The sequence below is a fragment of the Nannobrachium achirus genome (genome assembly GCF_963921795.1).
Source record: "Nannobrachium achirus genome assembly, chromosome: 1".
NCBI lineage: Eukaryota > Metazoa > Chordata > Actinopteri > Myctophiformes > Myctophidae > Nannobrachium > Nannobrachium achirus.
This window is the reverse complement of record NC_137810.1, coordinates 35965531-35985960: the sequence shown is the minus strand read 5'-3', so window position 1 is coordinate 35985960 and position 20430 is coordinate 35965531.

The following is a 20430-nucleotide window of genomic DNA, read 5'->3' as shown; positions in this document are numbered from 1 at the left end:
ATTGCCTTTTTTATATTGCGTAAAGTGTATCACTTTACGCAAGTGTATTTAATTGTTTGTTCTTTTTATTGTATGTATATGTTACGGTTAGTTTGGGTAACTCGGTTAGACTGTGGTAAGAGCGCTTGTTTTGTCGTTCACCACACACCAATCACCACCAGATGGCGACGACAGCCATTCACTAGTGAAGGCGCTGACGTCACTCGTTTGCGACTCTCTTTCTTTATTTACTAGCCTAGCCTAGCCTAGCCTAGCCTAGCCTAGCTTGCCCAGGCCGTAAGGCCTGGGCAAATATAACGATTGCATTCACCACGGCTTCGTAACTCGCCGGCCACGCGGCCCTGGCCCGCTCTTCGCGGCCACTCGCGCCTGCGACGCTCGGGGGCGAAGAGCAGGACCAAGGTCCGCTGGCCTTCGCGCCGCTTGCAATGTCGTGGACAATCGAGCGGCTCCGCCTGGAGGACGTTGTTGTGGCGACCGCTTGTTCCGCCCCGTGCCGCACGGCGAGCGCTCCGTTTCTCTATCTAACCGTTTCTCTATAACCGTGACATATATAGCAAAGATTGTGTAATTTTATTTCTGCCTCTTGGACAGTTCACACAGTAAAAGAGACTGTCTCAATATGATTTTACTGGTTAAATACAGTAGAGGTTTAACACGATGACTGCCAGGGGCCACAAGGTGCCGCTAGAGTGCCAGCCATTCCTCCATAAGGCTTCATAGTAACATCCGGTTAACCACGAAGAAGTGGCTTGTGTTTTTTCTGCAAACAGTGTTATGAACGTGAAATGGAGGCCGAGAGCTAACAGTTAGCTATCGGCTATTTATTTTTTTAGAAGCCCGATCGGAGGCTATTTAGCCGCAAAAAAAACTTTTCCGCTGCACTAGGAACACATTTCAGAGAAAATGAGCTCTAAAGATGTGACTATGTATTGGATTGGGCGGCGCGTTTCGGCGACGTTACCCGATTACGGGCCGGTGGAAAGAGAGCTCGGTAGGCGGCTTGGATCAAGATTTAGACCGGGGCTTCGTTGAGGCCTCCGATAATTTAATTCATTTTATTAAAGAAACCGAAAATCTTCGGTTTTTGTAAACCTTAATACGTCTTGCAAAAATAGAGTTTTTTTGGGGGGGCTTTAAACTTTATTCTAAAAGATTTCCAATGGAATAAATCGTCGCAACATGTAGCATGGCTCGTTGGAAAGCGATGGACGAGCCAGGACCACCCACGTCGCTACTAGCAGCTCAGGGTAAGTAAAATAGCAAAATAATATTGGATTGGATTGAAAAAAATAACCGAAATTGTTCGGTTTTAGCACTAAAAGAGTAAAAAATAAAAGGGGGGGGGGGGGGTGCAGTCACGTCCATGAAGCCCCTTATGCTTTTAAATTATAAACTACTTGTATAATCATATGCTTTTCCTTTCCAGAGCGCTTATCAGACGTCTATGTTAAATAAACACAAATTACACAATTACAAATGAAACAGAAGAAAGAGATAAGTAGACTTTCTCATTTTCATGAGTCAGTTGAACTTCCAGTTAAAAAACATCTGGTTTGCTTCAGGAGAATATTTAGACATAGTTATGTGCCTCTGTGCAGGGCCGTAGCGTGTCTAATCGGCGCTCTAGGCGAGCTCTCTCGAATGCGCCCCCCCACGCAAAGCGCGCGTGCGATTTTTGCGGGTTTTGACGTGAATTCAGTCGGTTTTGGGCTGGTTTGGGTCCACTCCATCCATTTCGGCGCCCCCTCGGCGACCCCTCTAGGATGGCGCTATACCGCCTATAGCTAAAAACGGCCCTGCCTCTGTGAGACACATGTACTGTCTGTAACTAGATAATATTGTTCCCGAAGAAACAATGTGGGCTCGCTTAAAGGAAGTTAAAGCCCCCCCCCCCCCTTTTCTGCTTTTGAAATTGAAGTTATCCTAGATAAAGTACTATGTTCTATCCGTCTGTCTTTCAATGATATATGAGATACATAAAGTGTGGTTCCTGTGTAAATAAGCGGTAAGGCTTTCTAGGATCTCCTTTTAGTTGACCTTGTACCAGTGATTTGTGCTGTCATGAAACTGTACTTTTTTCTATTGCAAACTGCTAATACATTCTTCAATCAATTAAAGGTGGTGGAATATAGGGTGTGTGCGTGGGGGGGAAGATGGGAAGAGTTCTGTAATACATGGGAGGGGAGGGAGAGTGACTGCTATGTACTGTTAATGCTACAGTATGTGGCCAGATCACAACAAAAACGGCTTAGTTTGAGACTGAGAATAATATCCCAAGGCAGCCTGCTGCACACTGCACCTGTAGTTAGGATGGGACGATGGGTCAAATGCGGAGGACACATTTTCCCAAGGGGATTATAAAGTATACAGTACCTTGAAAAGGTTGCTGGGGAGAGGGACGTATGGAATATCCTATCTGGCTTAGCCTGCTGCCACCACAACACTGCCCTGGATAAGCAGAACAAAACGGATGGTTGAGGCATGCTCCTTTATACTTGCGTTGGCAGATGCCTTTTGTCCTGCAGTTAGAAAGAAGACAATATATATGTGATCTTTTTTCCTTTTTTCTTCAACTTTTTTTTGACCAAGGATGACCAGAAATCTGAATTGAAGGTTCCGATAGATTGTTTTCTTTCTTTTCTTGCATGTGTTCTCTCATTGATCTGGTTGTTTTAACCTTTGGATTTTTTTATTTTCATTTTATTCTGTACAGCACATAAACTTTAAGACAGGTGCTAATACCTTATTACGGGAAGAGCTTGATGTCAGTCTTTGTTAAGTTGGTGTTTAAATGATAGTGTTTCACTAAACTAACCTTTAGTGCTGTGAACAATACAGTATATCAAGTGATGCTAAGAATATTCAACAGAGGAGCTTTTTCCAGTAGACACAAATTCATCAATATGTATCACATCAACTGACATCTGTTATAAGTCACGTAACCTGGACAGTGACAGAGTTTAACCTCAAATTAGGTTTAACCGTTCCCTAACCTGCTCTTTTTCCAACTACTGTTGGCTTTTTTTCAAATAATTCTACACTGTCAGGATCGGGAATGATTGGTGCATCTAGGTGGCACAGGTGTAAAAGTTCAAGTCCTCCAATGTGGAGGTTGGTGTCTGAATCCTCCACAGTGAAACTCCTCTCAGGTGAAGAGAAGCAGCTGGTGATGCCACGTGTATCGGATGAAATTCTTTGGTTCCTCGAACACCCTCCCCATAACGGTATGGGTCAGTGATTGAGACCAATCTTGCAGTCACCTCGGATGGCCCTCAAACCTGTACAGTAGATCCCTGTCAGCCTCTAGTAAAGAAATAAAAAGATAATAAAATGTGTGCACCTCAGTGTCACAGAGGAATTTTGACTTTATATGCAGATGGACAGACTAATAAAGTAATAAAATAATTTCCTAGCCTGTAATCAGTTTTTATTACACCACATCCCCTCATGAGCGTTAATGCCTGCATTCCACTAATGGCTTCGTTATTGCTTTACAGGTGGGTAAAGTGTGTCATGATCTGGAAATAACAGGGCCTGTGCCAAAGTTTGATTTGATTCCTGCTAACTGGAAAATGGAAATATACTGAGCAAATGTAGCCTGATACTTCAGTCTGCACATCACCACCCCCTGTTGGTGGGTGGTGTGTAGTGTGGACTGAACCCGGAGATATTTTATTTTATTTCAAGCGCGCCTGAAGAGCGGGCGCATTGAATGGGCCAATCAGGGCTGTAGACTTGAGGCACGTGGTATGCTGGTCCGGTCCCAGCCCCCTCCCTTCGGAGCTGTTCTGCCCACGTGAGATTCCGTAGTGGACTCTGATTGGTGCTCTTCTGCCCACGTGAGCCGCTAGTGGACTCTGATTGGTCCGTGAAAACTGTCATGGCGGAGTCAGACTCGACTCGAATTCTTTTAATAAACAATACAAAAGTGCTGTTTCATTACGTTTTAATACCATTTTGCACTAACGTAAACATGCAGTCATATAATATGTTATGAGAAATAACGTATTTTTGCAATGTCACGCCGCATCGCCGTCGGCGACACACGTGGCTGTGTGTGTGTATGTGTGTGTGTGTGTGACGTCAATAGGCTTTACCCCGCCCCCGCTGAAGTAGAATCTCCGTCCCCAGGCTCAGACTCAATCCCAAAACGAAGTGTGTGATTGAGTCTGGCGCTTGCAGTCAGGCTAGAGCAAATGTACATTGGTGGACGAGGGCCCTCATTTATATTTAAAAAAGGTTGGTATGATCCAATCTAAAAGTGTATGCGCTCAAAACAATACTGCGGGAAGGGGGGGGCTATGGGGGCTGGCGCCCCCCCTGGAAGCGTCCCAGCCCCCCCTGGGCCAGGGGGGGGGGGGGGGATTTATTTTTTTATAGAATAGTAAATCTTCGTCCCCCCGACTTTCGGCACCCCCGTGCGGTCCAAGAGGATACAACCAAGCGCTCCCAACCTCCTTGCCCACTGGCCCCCACCCTTGTGCTTACGTTCCTTCCGGAAGCAGGCTCCAGGCATATGTAAACAAACAACATTGCATTATGGTGGACTGTGTGTTTTGCTTCATTAATTTGCAACAAAGCTCTTACCAAGGGATTATTGCATGACATCATGGACAGTTCGTACGCTATCGGATAAAGGGGGGTTTTAACAAGGTAAGAATGACTTTATACTGTGCTCTCTTTCTCTCTCTCTCTCCCTCCTTCCCCCTTGGAGAAATATATTTCTTATGCTGCCGCTGTGTATGCAGAAAGCATAACTGTTATTTCCTGGGAAAAATCACCCAAAACCCCAATGAAAGTCCCCCGAAACCGCAATAGAAATCACCCAAACCCGCCAAAAATCCGCAAAATTAACACGCGCGCGCGCCCAGCCCACCCTGAGATTTATTAGTTCTCGCGCGCCTGGCTCAAAAGCCAAATAGTTTGTGCTGAATAACTATCAGATGTACTGAACCGTGCCTACAGACACCTGCAGATAATGTTCCCTTTATAAATCACATTCCACCTAGAAATGTGCACATGCCCCTCTATAATCAATGTTTGTGATGAAGCGGAGCTATAAGTAATGAGTGAAATGAAGTGAAATTAAATGTGTGAGAGCTAGGCATCATTATATGCATGCATAATGATTAATCTGTCATTTAATTGTTACTGTCTGCGTCGCCAATTCCCCATGTCTCCAAAATGTTGGTACTCATGGGTCAGAGCTACCACTGCAATCATCATTTCTCGGTTTGAGAATACATACTGTATACATTACAGCACCGAATACGACACTGATTGTGATTGCAGTTCTTCGGTACCCATTGTTCCACTCTCTCTGCTAAATTATTGAAATAGGGGCCAGATGAGGATTCTGCAGACATGAGATCCTCCGTATTTTGTCATTTTTAAGTGTGAATGTTGGCACCTGCTGCTGTAGGCCTATCATTTCATCTGTTGACAATGATCTACCACAGCACTCATACAAGGCGTATTCACATTTTCCCTCAGCAGAGGCTGTTTGGACTTGGTAGCCTTTTAAACATAATAGCAACCTGTGTTTGCCTGGCAACAAATGCTATGAGCATGGAGAGAGAGAGAGAGAGAGAGAGAGAGAGAGAGAGAGAGAGAGAGAGAGAGAGAGAATGTATTGTATGTATGTAATGTAGTGTCTGACTAATGGTTAAATGGTTAAATCACTATTTGAGGCGAATATTGTAGAAAATCCAGACAAATTAGATGTATGAAATTAAAAGAGTTTTCGTGCGTCGCGCTGAATTGCTTGCTCAACAGAACACCGGCCTTTCGACAGGAAGGTCACAACAGAGGCTATTACACCGTTCCCGTAAATCATAAACCCATTACACTAAACTGGATGGCGGGCTTGGTTGGTTATATTGTTACCATTAGCTGCTGACCACTGCTTCCCAAACCCAGTTTCATAATGCATGGCCTATGAGCAATACAAAGCCGATCTATGACTAAACAATGTTAGTATAATTACCTCTCATCAGTCTCATGCAATAGCATGACTATGGATCTGAGAGGGTGTGTGTACCGGCCTTCTGTAGAGGAAGACTAGCCCCAACTGTCAGTCAACATGAAGTTCAACAGTTCTGACAATGTCGTTTGAGTGGTATCGTTTACAAGGATAGACACCACAGTGGTGACATTTATTCAACAAAGAAGCTCTGCTCATCGCGTGTGACCCCATTATTTCCATGAATACAATCTGATATTTGGAAACGAAACGTCTGAGCGCTGCGGCTGTTCTGTGACTTGTGATGTGTCATGATAAGAAAATGGAAAACATACTGAAGCAAATGGAAAGATTGGAATAGATGCCTATCTTCTCTCTCCCTGACCCCGCTGCTCCTTCTACATTAAACACCTGACATTTTCCCCAGGCACTTGGTTTATTTTGTTGAGGCAGAGTTTGAGCAAAATTACACTTTGATTGACACTGTTGGGCGGAAACCTTATGTCCAAAACTGTTACTTTTCTGGCAATGTAAATAAGAGCATGTGTTTCAAATTTCAATATCCATTGTACCGTAGTTATTATATAGTCACAAGTTATTGTTAATACTTTTCATTGGTTAAATAATGATGGAGCCCACAGACAGACTTATAAGCACTTTCAACCTGGAAGTCTATCACCAGTAAGACTCCCTAATCATTATAGGTGAACATTTTAAAAATCCCTTAAAAATTGTGAACGTACATTTTTGTGATTAATCTTTTACCTTGTTCATCTGCCAAAAAACAATAAAGAAATTTGTAAAAAAAAATGTGAACAGGCCTAATAGCAGATCTACAAGCTCACATTGTATCGAAATGCTTTGTGAGCTTGTAGATCAGTTTCACCTCCAGTCCCAAAACCAGAACGTGACAAAAAAACACAACTCTGGCTTGTACAGTATGTCCCATTGTCCCAATTGGCATTGAAAGACTCCCAGGATGTCCACAGGGACCCGAAAGGATCCTATGGTTTATAGTGTTCATTATTTGATCATGTTGTCATAGGGTCCAGTAGCTTCATGATTTCCTGGCATTCCTGTTCTCTTCTCCCTATAATGGCTTACCAGTAAATCAGCACAGGCCTTCACCTGCCTGCTCTGACAGTGAACTGAATTCCAATGAGCCTGTCTTATTCCTGGACCCTGGACCAAATGGAAGCTAATTGCATTGCACACCGAGTGTACTCACATGCTAGCTTGATCAGATAGCTGTGCAATGCATGAAAGAGCTCATTAATTGGTGGATTATATAGCCTGGGTTGTCTTCAACGAAAAGCCTTTACCCCATGATAGGTGGTAAAGGAAGGAGGTAATGAAATAATGAGCTACTTTGAAGAGTTCCACTGATTCAACCTACTGTTGCACACTGTGAGCCACCGGTACATCTACTATGCATGCACTTGCAAATGTTTTATTTTATATGCACCAATGCCAAAATGAAGTTCTTGTCCAGTGTGATTTACAGATGTGGCAATATGTGTCTGAATAGTTTTAGACCACTTCAATCATCATATTACACACAGTGTAATCAAGATATTGTTTCTTTGTTAAATATCAGAGTAAGACACACAAATACACTATATTATGTGTTCCATCAGCAGGCTCAGTGTGCAGTGGAAGCCACTAGTCAGCCTACAGCAAGTAGCAATTCTCTGTTCTCTCAAGGACGATTTGACATAGATTAACACACAGGATTGTGCGTTTTGTTATACTGTTTTCTTACATATCCGTCTATCTAAACACAAGGTCATCCCACCACCGCCACCACCCATGTTACGACTGATGCACAGGATTTCATTTATCATTTTTGATTCATTGCCATCTGTCCTCTTAAGAAAAACAGCATGGCATGTTAACCCCATGTGACCTAGACCGCATGCATCAATCACATCTCACATGCTTCCATACTAAGGATTAACCCCCCAAATAGGGTTTGCTAATTGCTAAGCGCTCAGTTCAAATCACGCAGGGCTTCGCACCGTTCCTTAATCAATCCTGACTGTAATGGCTACGAATGGCACAGTGATTAGCATGTTCTGCCTCACGTGTCGACTGGCCTCTCACGACAGATGTTGTTAATGTAGCCCCGGGAAGCCCAGTCTCCTGTTTAAACAAATTAGCACCTAGGTGGGACCTTGACTTTTACTGTTCACTGCACAGAAGTCTTCACAAACTCATCCATATCAATGTTCCTGTGGCTGAGTCGATCTGAGATCTCTTACCATATGGCTACAATCAGCCCAAGCTGCAGGCCCAGATTAATGTAGCAGCAGTTTATTAGCTTGACTGAGGATAATCGTTTTTCTTGTATTTTTTTGCTTCCCTACTATTATTGCATGATCACAAACACAAGAATTTCTGTCTATTGAAAGTCTACTGATTTTACCAGTAGTTTGCAGAACATAAATCATAGGCCTAATCGTCGACGTAGATCTGTATCCTTACTGTTCAAACTGGTTAAATGTGTGTACTGTACACATACGGGGGGAAAAAAACGTTTACTGGTCGCTATGAAGAACTTGCATCAGTAGGCTACATATTATCGTAAACACATTAATCCAACATTACACACCTTCTGGTGGTGATGGGAATGTCGCACAGAAAGTTGTGTTCTAGTAAGTTACGCTATATTCACTAGGGGTTTCTCCTTGTGGCAGGCAGGGGCAGTGGCAAGTGTTGACAACTTCTCTCCATTGCACCTTGTGGAATGGAGGATGACTAGAGGGCATGCGAGGAGCGAAATCATCAGAGGTTTTTACCAAAGCCACGGCCCTTGTGGCTTGGGAGCTTGGGAGCAACGAATCAGAGCACAACGGTGTGGGCCGAAAGTTGGGGGGGACGAATGTTTACTATTCTGTCCATATCATATGACATACCTCAGACGGTGCTGAGTCGGCTCAATGCGACATTTGCACCTCTCAACACGGCGACCAGCTCGCTGCCGTTCACTTGGCGGTGTCTCACGGGGGTCATGGTCGCCTGAGACGGCGCGCCTCCGTCATGTTTTTGTCACTTGGCCAAAATAGCGAGAGAAGCACGCACTTCCGCGTTGGGCATGGCTTTGGTAAAAACCTCAGCCAATTTCGCTCCTCGCATAGGGCATAGCAGCTGGCTGCCATTAAGTGGTGCCACAGATCGAATTCGAAAACCCATTCATTTTCTTCCCATAGAGATTTCCGATATTAATATTTATATACATTCTTTTATGCCTGGAACCAAGCCAATATAAAATGATATTATTTCATTTAATAAATACTCTTTGCATTTCATTTTCGGACACAAAATCACATGTTTTATGGTCATGATCCACCAGGAGCCTGGGTGGCTTGGTTCCTGGCTTAAATTGATTTATATAAATATTTTCAGAAATCTCTATGGGAAAAATGTATGGGTTTTCTATCTGTGGCACTGCAATGCTGTATTTCTGGACTCGGAGCTGGGTGTGGCTACAAATGCGTTAAAGAAATCGAAGTACAACAGGATAAATCAGTCATCTCTAAAAACATTCAGGGAAAGCCACTGCTCTCCCTTGTGAAGTTAATATGTAGCTACAGGATCTTGAGATCTAGTGCCACAGCATGGCACGCAACGTTTGTGATCCTGTATGGCTACTTTGTGATCTTGAAATGGAAAAAGTGTCCGACTGTCAAGCCTGTCACACAGCCTATTTATTCTGCTATTCAGCAGCTCTCTGCCTCATTCCAGTATTCCTGTCCTCTGTCTCCATCTTCTGTCTCCAGGTGCTCTGTGGTTGCCCTCTCAAAAAGTAAAAGCAGCAATACCACAGGATAAAATCTACTTGTAAAAGGCCTGTATTACAAAATGTACTTGAGTGAAATATACTAAAGTACCAAAGTAAACCAGCACAGTGGTCATTACTGTAAGTTAGAGTGTCCACCCTGAGATTGAAAAATTCTATCTCTGGACAAGTCATACCAAAGACTATAAAAATGGTACCAAATGCCTCCCTCCTTTGCACTCAGCATCAAGGGTTGGATTGGGAGTAAGTCCCTGTGATAGGATATAGCATCATGTCCAGGGGGTGTACTTTAACATTATGGCCTCTTCTACCCTGGATTTGAACCCGGTTTCCTGCGCATGAGCAGACATTTTACCATTGAGCTAATGGAGCCTGCCTGCTCGCTCAGGGGATACATTTAATCTTGACCATCAGGTCAAAATTCGTGTCAGATCCGGTGTCTAGGTGAGACATGACATTTGACACAATCTAAATGTCTCAATAGAAGTGCAGGGAGACAAAATACAACCACCCCAATTGTATATTTGTATCTACCATACAAATTGGACAAAATAGCATTTTATCGATTAAAGAAAGTTACATAGTGCCGCTTTAATATCATGGTGGATGCTGACAGCCTATCATTTAGCTGGTCTGTTTAAGGTTTGAGCTGCAAAAGGCTGACATTATTCAGGGTTTATGCTGTCAGTGGTGCTGTACTGTAGGCTGGTCTGTGAGTACTGACAGATGTTGATAAAAGTTAAGAGCCACTTCCAAAGAGTACTAGCATTATATGTGATCTACCTGTCTTTAAATACCCCTGAAAGTGATATTGTGGATGGATATGGTTTGGATGTGGTTCCATTTTAATTGTGAGAACTAAATTGGTATTTTACTTTTCTTAGCAATATTAAAATATACATAGAAATAAAAGGAACAACTCAGAAGCATTACAAAGCAAAGAATACAATATCTTGTTATTAAGCCCGGGTTTGACAATATACCGGTACATGGAGATAAGGCCCTACTCAGCAAAATAAATCATATCTCCAGGACAAACAGGTTAGCCTAAATACAGGGAAGAGAGATGTCTGTGTCTGATAACAGACTCTTGAGACTTTCACCAAAACAGTTAAAGTTCATATAGCTTTGACAATATGGCTAAAATTGGCCTCAGGCTGCACTTTAAGAGTAAACAACCCAGACTGCATCTACTGAAAGTACTGTATATCAGTGGATATATTATTAAAAAAATCATTTTAGAGACTTGAAAGCACATAACATTGAGTTTGCTAATTTAATTTTCTTATGCCAAGTTGCTCCAAAGTTAAATATTGTTCCAATACTGTTGCTGTACTAATAGACTTGTTTCAAAAGCATTTAATCAATGACTCTGAGATCCAAGAGGATTAATTAATGTAGTGACCCATCAGCCCCATACACCCTCGCAGCATACGTATTACAGTCAACTGAATCTTCACATATAACCCAAAGAGCTATTAAAAAGTGGGCTCCATAACCCTCGAGATTGATGACAGCCGTTTCTAAAGCGCCAACACTTTGACTAATGCTTTTGTGAAGTCCGAAAAGTTGTTCAAAGTGAAACATCACACAGGTTTATGGCAAGAACGGCAAGAATAGAGGGGATCATAAATCCCTCTCAAGGGTACAGAGAGAGAGAGAGAGAGAGAGAGAGAGAGAGAGAGAGAGAGAGAGAGAGTGTGTTGCCAAACATCATTAAATAATGGTGAACAATAGAGTACAAATGAGAATCACCTTGACTACATTAAGGATTTATCCACAGATCTATTTTTCTTCGTTTTAACAACAACATTCATCAGGACATAAAGATGATGAAGTACCAAGAGAAAGCTCATTTACTCGGTGGATGACATATGATAAATTAATACATAAATAAATTAAAGAAGATAAATACTTAATTGTATTCTCTCTTCTTTTTTTTTTGTACAGTTTACACAAGTTTTAATCTGCCGTTATTATTGATGGAACCACCTTTCTTTAAGCATGTTAGCAGAATATCAAACATATAGGCCTTTTTTAGCATTCAGTCCATGAATAAAACCAGGTATAATCGCCGACACACCAAATCGCTTTTCCTATAAGGTCAACATCAGACAGTTCTTGCTGCGTATGTTCTGCTGTGTAACTCTGGGTCTGATTGCTAGTCATAGAACATCACAGATTTCTTTTCAAATAGAAATCTCACACTGAAAGGGGGCCTATACAGTACTGTATGTTGTAATTTTCTCTCCAACATTTCTCAACGGGTCGATCAAAAATTCAACTCGAAAGAGTTTCCAATCATGTAAATGTAACGCTTTCAAAGTGGAGAAGCTTTAAGTCTAAGAACATTCTGAGATGACATGTCAGGGGAATGTCAAGGGGGAGAGAGAAAGAGAAATCATTTATGCACTAACATGTTTTGGCCTCATAATAATGTCAGAGTGTTAAAATGAAGTATCATTATCATCACCTTGATGCAAACATAAAGCTGATACATGTCAGAGTGGGAAATAAGTGTTCACTTGTGTACTAGGCTAGGGAAGGGGGTGATTTCACCATTTCGTTTTAGGTGTAGAAACCATGCAGTTCTCCTTTGAAAGAACAAACTCCTTTAGAGATCTGTCCTTAATACACGAGATTACTCTCTAATTTGAGCTTCAATGGATTAGTTGGCAGCATTGTTGGAGTTCATTGATTTTATGCCAGAGGACACATACATGGAACCCAATTTCAAACATGGCCACAGATACTTTAACTTCATAATGAAATCTATAATCGCAGTTCTGGTTTCTCGTAAATCACTGCCTTGTCAATTGACATTTCCCAAGATGTATTGTTCTGTGGAGTGGTTCACATAACACAGATGGCTCTGTGTGTGCTATATACAGTATGGTGCGCTTCAAACAACTACCATTGCCATGGGTGAGCGCTGACCCATTCCTGTTGAGTGGATACTGTGGTCTGCTGTGAGGTTAAATTAGGCTAATGTCCCATCTGTCCTGAGCAGTCTGCCTGGGGAGCAAGTTTTCATTAGTTCAATTGATTTGGATCAAATATGTATGAGCAGGCCATTCAATATAGGACTGTGAACCTTTTTATATGCATTACATTTGGTAGTGTAGAACCAGGCTCATAAAACCAATGCTAGTTAGTGACTCTAAAACTGTACATTATTTCACCTGTAAAAGGTCACAGGCGAAGTGAAAAGTAAAAGAGACCTGCAAGTAAAAACACATAAATCTGAATTATAAGCCTAGTAGTAATTGCTCTCCTATCATGAGGACTGAGGAGTATATAAGCTATGCACCAGCATGCGAAACAGCTTGGTTGTCCTTAACAACATTGCACTTAAGACATTACATTTTATATCCATTCCAAAGGAAAGGGCACAGTTCAAGCAAGCTATAGTCAGAAGTAAAATAAAAAGTAAAAAGTTCAGTTAATGATTTATTGGAGGCTTCCCTGCTAGAGTTTGTGGAAACAAATCACCTATGAATGTGGGACCAGTGGCCCATAACAAACTCCTATTATCTCCAATCCATGCCCTGCAGTTGTAAAAAGAAGAAATGGCCCCATGCTTTCCGCAGAGTAAAGCCACGTTTTAATGGCATAGTAAATTATTGTTGTTCTCTGTCAAATACCATCAGGAATGCAAATTCCAAATTAATGAGGTGTGAATTGAATACGTGTGAACTGCTCTTTGCTTTTTACGATCATGTCCAAGTGATGCACATGTCTTTCTGGTTGATATGAACCAGAATTATTGAGGGAACATATCTCGTTCAAGATGCAGAAACTGCAATACCTGATGTGTTTCTCATCATCTTCCAAAATTATGAATGTCAGATATGGATGTTATGAAGTTTCAGTTTGAAGAAAATAGTTGATCAAGGGCAGATAGATCAGTTCCCACAAGCCAGAATCTTTCTTATCTAGCTTCTGAGACATTGATACCATTTCTTGCTATATGTACGCCTTTAGTTACAGTTCAAACGATTGCGGCTACATTTTGCTTCACAGCATGTCCCTATGCAAATCAGGGAGTCGTTTCAAATTGATTTCATGCCCATCGATTTCGGAGAAAGGAACCACATTACTGATCAAATTAACATAATCAATTATAACATGTTGATTCTTCGTGCAAGGTTGCATTTGAACCCTGTGTGGCTTTAAGAAAGTGTGATGCCTTCGAATTACAAGCATGCATACATTCAATCATACATTTGTTGGTATTTCCTCCAAGATTGATGTCATTCATTTTAAGTACCATCGCCGAACAGTCATCTCACTCTTGTGACACTGTACAATCAAGGGACTGGGTGTGTGTTGCAAGATATATTTTCATGTTCTGGTTTCACTCCTGAGGAGGATTTTGAAAGATGTTCATACATCAAATATGCATTGAATTTGGGACTACAGGAGGTCTGCCTGCCTACTGTATTCTAGATATTCCTTTGGGTTTGGAATACGGTAAGGTTATAACTTTGACATAACTTTGTTTCAAAGTGAGAATTCACTGTCATCTGGTTTCTGTGCCATTGGCAATAGTGCAATGTTACAATACAGCATACAATGTGTCCTTTTATGATAAGTAAACAGGAAGTTTGGGTTAACACATCACCGTGAAATGGCTTTTTTAAAAGAATGGTTACTTATCTTGTTTATTATAATATTTTTCTATTCATTGTCAATTTATAATCTATGAATAAATTATGTTGTTTCAAGGGTGTGTCACAAACATTTTGACAACACAATTTGTAAAATGTACACGGTGTTAAGTACAATATCATTGTGCACTTGTGTGCTCATCCTCGGTTATTGTACTGGAAAGGTTCTTATAACGTATTACCAAACGTTGTTGCTTTTTATTTAAGTCATCACACACCAAAGCAGTTCTGTCAGAATGAGTAAAGGATCGTATGATTCAAGAGTGCTGTGGGCCCAGATTATCTACTCTGGACTACATGCTACTACTACATACTGCTGACTCAAGGCACACAGTTTAGTGTCTGACACCTTTATATTTCAATTCCGTCTTGACAAATCGCCCAGTTCCCCAACTTGAAGTTATACTGTTTGGTTTTAAGTATTTGAATTCGTTTTTGTTGTTTCTGAAACTCATTTTAATCACATGAACCCTATAGTGTCGAAGAGATACATTTTACTTGGTTCTGAAGCTCATTTGGAACTCTGCTCACAAGATGAATCTTTACAGTACATTTTACTATATGCCAACACATTCCATCATATTCTCACCAACTTAAGTGGCATTCATGGTCATACATAAAAATACAAAGTTTAGTATCAGTGATGTCAGCATGTGTGTATATCAGACAGACATCGGACAGACAGACATTCGGTCGTTTATTCCACCGGCTTATTGTGTTTATTCCACCGGCTGTCAGTCAGTCTGTCCGTCACACGTCACGCCACACTTTTGTCACGCCACACTTTTGCCCTACTAATATCTCCGCCACCGTTTCCTCTATCCATGCCAAACTTTGCACACACAATCCACACCTAATTACTCACATGTCCTTCTTCTAGTGCCACCATCAGGCCGATTCTTGCAAAACACATTTTTGGACACTGCTCCTACATATTTTGCCCTAAAATCACACAAAGCGGTACACAGTTTCTCTAAAGTCATGTCATCAACATGGATCCCATGGTCCCATTCCCCATATTCCCTCTTGATTGGCTACCATTGCCTTCTAAGGTTTGTGTATGCGACCTGACGGCCGCTTAATTATCTCCCGATTAAGGAGTCTTACTGGTTAGTACAAATGGTATGAGAGGAATAGTGCTGGACTGGATGAGAAGCTATTTTGATTACAGACAACAATATGTGCAGTGTGCAGGTAACACATCTGAGAGTATGACAATTGAATGTGGGGTCCCCCAAGGTTCTGTTGTAGGAACTACAACTTTTTAATTTGTACATCAATGACATTTGTGACATATCAAAAAAGAATACACTTTGTTTTGTTTGCAGATGACACACATTTTGATTTATGATTTGCGAGACTTAGCTGAAAAATTGGTTTGATGAAAACAAGTTATCGTTAAATTTGGAAAAGACAAAGTTTATGATCTTTGGTAATCAGGAAAAGGATGACAAGGTGGCATTATCTATTCTCGATACACATATGTCATGTCCGACTCCTAGTATGAGCAAATAAGGGAAGGGCATCGTAGACTGGTGGGATTACTGGAAAATGTGATTATTAGAGGCATTTTGTGGTAGAAGTGGGCAACTGGGCCATTTTACATAATTCGAATCAAGGGGGTGCTCGACAGCTTTTAACTGTCTAATTTGCATAACAAAATGACTCCCAATTTTAAAATATTTCTTCAACAATTCTATATCAAAGCAAGCAAAACTAACTATTAAAGTGTACATGAGTCTTTTAGGCAATGAAGAATCCACTGGGAAATGAAATATTACCGTATGTATAGTCAAATGAAGCATGACCAAAAGCTTCACCTTTCTGTTGTGCAGCCTTACAACCACTAAAAAAGTTTACAAAACACAGGTTGACTTTGAAATTCTGTGACTGAATACAATAGTGTGTTGCCTATTGCAACCACAATAATTACTGAATGAAAAAATAAATAAACTGAGTCTGAAAACGGCGTGGCATCTACGTGGATCTCTTCCATCGTGATCTCTTCCATCATGGTGTTAATGTTATATTGATGACATCACTCTAGCCCAAATATGGAGTGGCGGCAGTCTGCGCACATCAGTGTTGTCAGGCATGCACGGCAACCGGTTGTGTTGTGAGTGAGGTCAGACCAGAGCTCTGCTCAGCATGTTTGAAAATATATTTTAATTAACTTTATTCCACCGAGACCAGAGGATTCAGAGTATACTAAGTGGTGTGAGAGAAGGAGATAGATAGGAGTCAGAAAGAAGATAAATAAATGTTCATTACCCAACAGAACCTAAAACTCTGTCCTTATCACTGTCCATGTATAGGCCTATAGATGCAGATTTAATGATGAACCGCGACTCCAGGAAGGAGTGTGGTCTCAATCTTCTCAGACTACGGTCCGCTGTTCTGATCTCAATCGAGCCCATGACGAACTCTATTGCCAAATGCCCATAAATGGACATATCCCCTCAGAATCCTTCCATCACCAGAATTGTAAACAGCCAGGAGCAAGGAGACACAGATGAACCAAAATCTTAGTCATCAAAATTGCCAAGAATTGGCACGTGTCTCCCTGAGGCGTCTTACTAGTTAGTATTAGGTTCATCACTTATTCCATTGAAAATGCCATAATCACATTGTCTGACACTCAGAACATAGACACTTTATTTGTCAGTTTTGCTTGCCTTCAGGGGTGTAGTACAGGGGGAGCGCAGGGGAGCGGTGCCCCTCACTTCTAAAAATAGGATTTGGGTTTTGGTCAATTGATTTAGTTTGTTCATAGTACATTGACATAACGCTGTCACCACAACCTGCAGCGGATGAGGCGAGACAGAGCCCGTCCACCGATTGGTTGTGATATCTCCCTGGTTACCCACTGGTTACCCACTGGTTACCCACTTTTACCCCAAAATGCCGCTAAGCTCCTTATCAATGTCTCGTGATTCATTGTTTGGCCTGGGAAAAACTCGGATGTGTGTCTCAAATTATTATTGGCAGAAACGTGGAGGGTTTTGGATTTTTGGCGGTTCCGTTTTCATTCTGCACAAGATCACTTGTTGCAATTACCCGCACTACAATACTTCACCATAATGTAGCGCTATGACGAAAAAAAAAATCCAATCCATTGGTGAAAGCTATGTTTTCACCAATTAAAAATGGCAGCCTATACTGTGTGTATGTGTGTCTCATAAAATAGATGGAGTGGATATTGAAAGAGTATCAGAACTTTGTTTTTTGGGGGTAATGGACGACAAACTAACATGGAAATCCCACATAGCACATATAATTCTGTTCATTGTATTTTTAATTATTTAACAGTCAGGTTTGGTAGTGGTTGGTATCATTCCTTCTGGTTGCCTTTTTTCTCCTGTTTGTATCATTAGTTGTTAGGTAAACCTTTTGTTTATATAATTTTGGTAAAGTAAGGTCTTCTTTTCTGTTTAGTTCATTTTGATATTTTACTGTCAGCTCACCCTAAAGTCATAATATGCAAAATAAACCCACTTTTAAGGCTGTACCTTAAAAAGTTCCACTCACTCATGTAAACAGTTCATCCCCAAAAGGTACAGAATCAATGCCCAGCAATTTGATTTCATCCTTTTTAAGCAGGCTACAACAGTGGGGGAAAAACATAAATAGGGATGTATAAGTCCTTCAAACATGGAATAACTGTCAGCAATAATGATCGCCAGTTAACTTGATGCCAACATACATTTTTCCATTGTGATTATATACAATGGAAAATTCTTTTCACGATTCCATGAATGACTGCGGGGTTATGACACCCTCAGGGACTCTGGGTGTAATTGCTTCTCTTGTATGTTTTTGCTGTTATCATTGTTGAAATAAAGACTGTTGTGCTGACACAATCAATGTGATTCTCTGGCCAGTGTTCTGTGTGTCATTGTTTGCTGACTGTATTGTTGTGCCTATCCTATACTCCTGGACACCTTCCATCACCATAGTCAGTGGTTCGTGTTCATAAGTTGAGAATTGTGAAATTGAAATGTGTTTCCAGACTGTGTTGACTGATGAGTCTTATCATTATTATGTGATTTGGCATCAGGCCTCAGGTTCATGTTGACAGAGCACACTTCAACTTGTGATTAGATTTCATATGCGCTGTCTGTCATGTTCCACTCAACCCATGTTTATTCACTAGACTAGAGCATATTACAGGTGTACACTACAGTATTGGCACACACTACCGCATGCATCTACTGTATGTGTGCGTGCGTGCGTGCGTCTGTGTGTTTGTGTAAATGTGTATGTGGTGGGCTGTATGTAGGTAGCCTATGTGTGCAGGTATTTGTATCTCTGTGCACATTCGTATGTATAGAATATATACCGTCTGGGGTAGTATGTTTTATGGAGTGAATACATTTTTGTTGTTATCCTCTTGCAGCATGAATCAAGGGTTTAGGGTTAGCAATAGCAGTTCAGAAAGCAAAGGACAAACTTTATATTATCCCCAACTGCAGATCACTCTTACAACTCTATCAATCACTGGCTTGATGTTATGTGTTTCCAGACAATGCTTTAGAGTATATATAGACCAACACCACAGACATCAGTGTAAGAAATACAGGCAGATATTGGAGATGGCTAGAAGTGAAAAATACTACAAAGAGACTGAGAGAGAGAATAATCGTTTTGTCACTGGCCATTACTGTCTGTTAGTCTTCAAGCTAGAACAATGATATCGGCTCCCTTTCATTGTATACACTAAGTTGAATATGGTGGTAAATGTGAAACAAAATACATGAAGTACCTTTATTTAAGACTCACAAATGATCTCCTAAAATTTGTTTTAGTTTCTTTTTTGGCTCAGCTTATAACCACACTTGTGTAGAAGTGGGAAAACTAAAAAATGCAATGTTTGTATGGGCCTAATGATTCTGCCAAATAGGCTATATTTATATTTATCAAGCTGCAATAACTTGTGCTATTGCAAAAATATAGAAGCTTGTCTGTATCTGGTTCTGAATTGATTTTGTAAGGCAACATAAATATTGTGCTATCTTTTTGAATAATATATGATGTTTTTACTGTAAATAAGGCCAAAACATATGCAAATAAGTGTGTTTCAAGTGTACATGTGTTGTACTTCCATGATCATTAAACATTTATTTTCCATCACTGTCACAATGCTTTCCAGGGGAGTAGAATGTGTTGAAATCGGGATGAGAGAGTGGCGGCTGGGCTGCTCTTGACAAATGGCTACACAGCAGTCTAGATGCTTCAAAACATCCCAGCATGCACAGATACATCACACACTAGCTTCTGCTATGCGCTATCCAGATGCTCCCTCCGCTGGGATACTTGCCTCAATGTGTCTCCGTTTCAGCTGAGCAGTGTTTGTCTCCCCCCCCCCACCCCATCATCCAAGTTCTCAGCAGCACAGTGTTCTAGCTGTTTATGTAGAACGTGATGATAACCAGTTATTGCTGTGGCAGTGTTTCACAAACGAACATTGCTCGCTGGCACTTTACAGACGCAACATATTGCCTCCCTGAACGAAGAATGGTACCACATGTGCTGGGTGTGTTGCTGTCCTCAGAAATCATCTGGGGAGTGCTATTTGAGGGGGGAATGGCCTTGGAGAGAGAATGTGTTGAATACAGCTTTAATACCCCATTAGCAAGTGATCTCAAACCTTCTCCCTCAACACGACAGCGTGACACGATGAACTGACCCAGTAATGACTAGAAGAAGACTGTGGGGGCACTGAAATCACAGGAGCTTTTGATGTGCATGTGGGTAATAGACGCACGGTCCAGGTAGGAAACACACAGTGCTGATTAAAAGCTTTCAGGCTGTCAACAGGCCACAACCTCAGAGGGGTATTAGCACCACTATTTATGCCCAGCATGACCCAAAATGTTTTTATTTGGTGCCAAGTGCCAACAAGGTACAGCCTTTTGCCTGTACCCCTATTGTCAAGCTCACTCCATTAGACAGACACAGTGCCACAGAACATTTGCACAGAGATACTTGATGTGAGA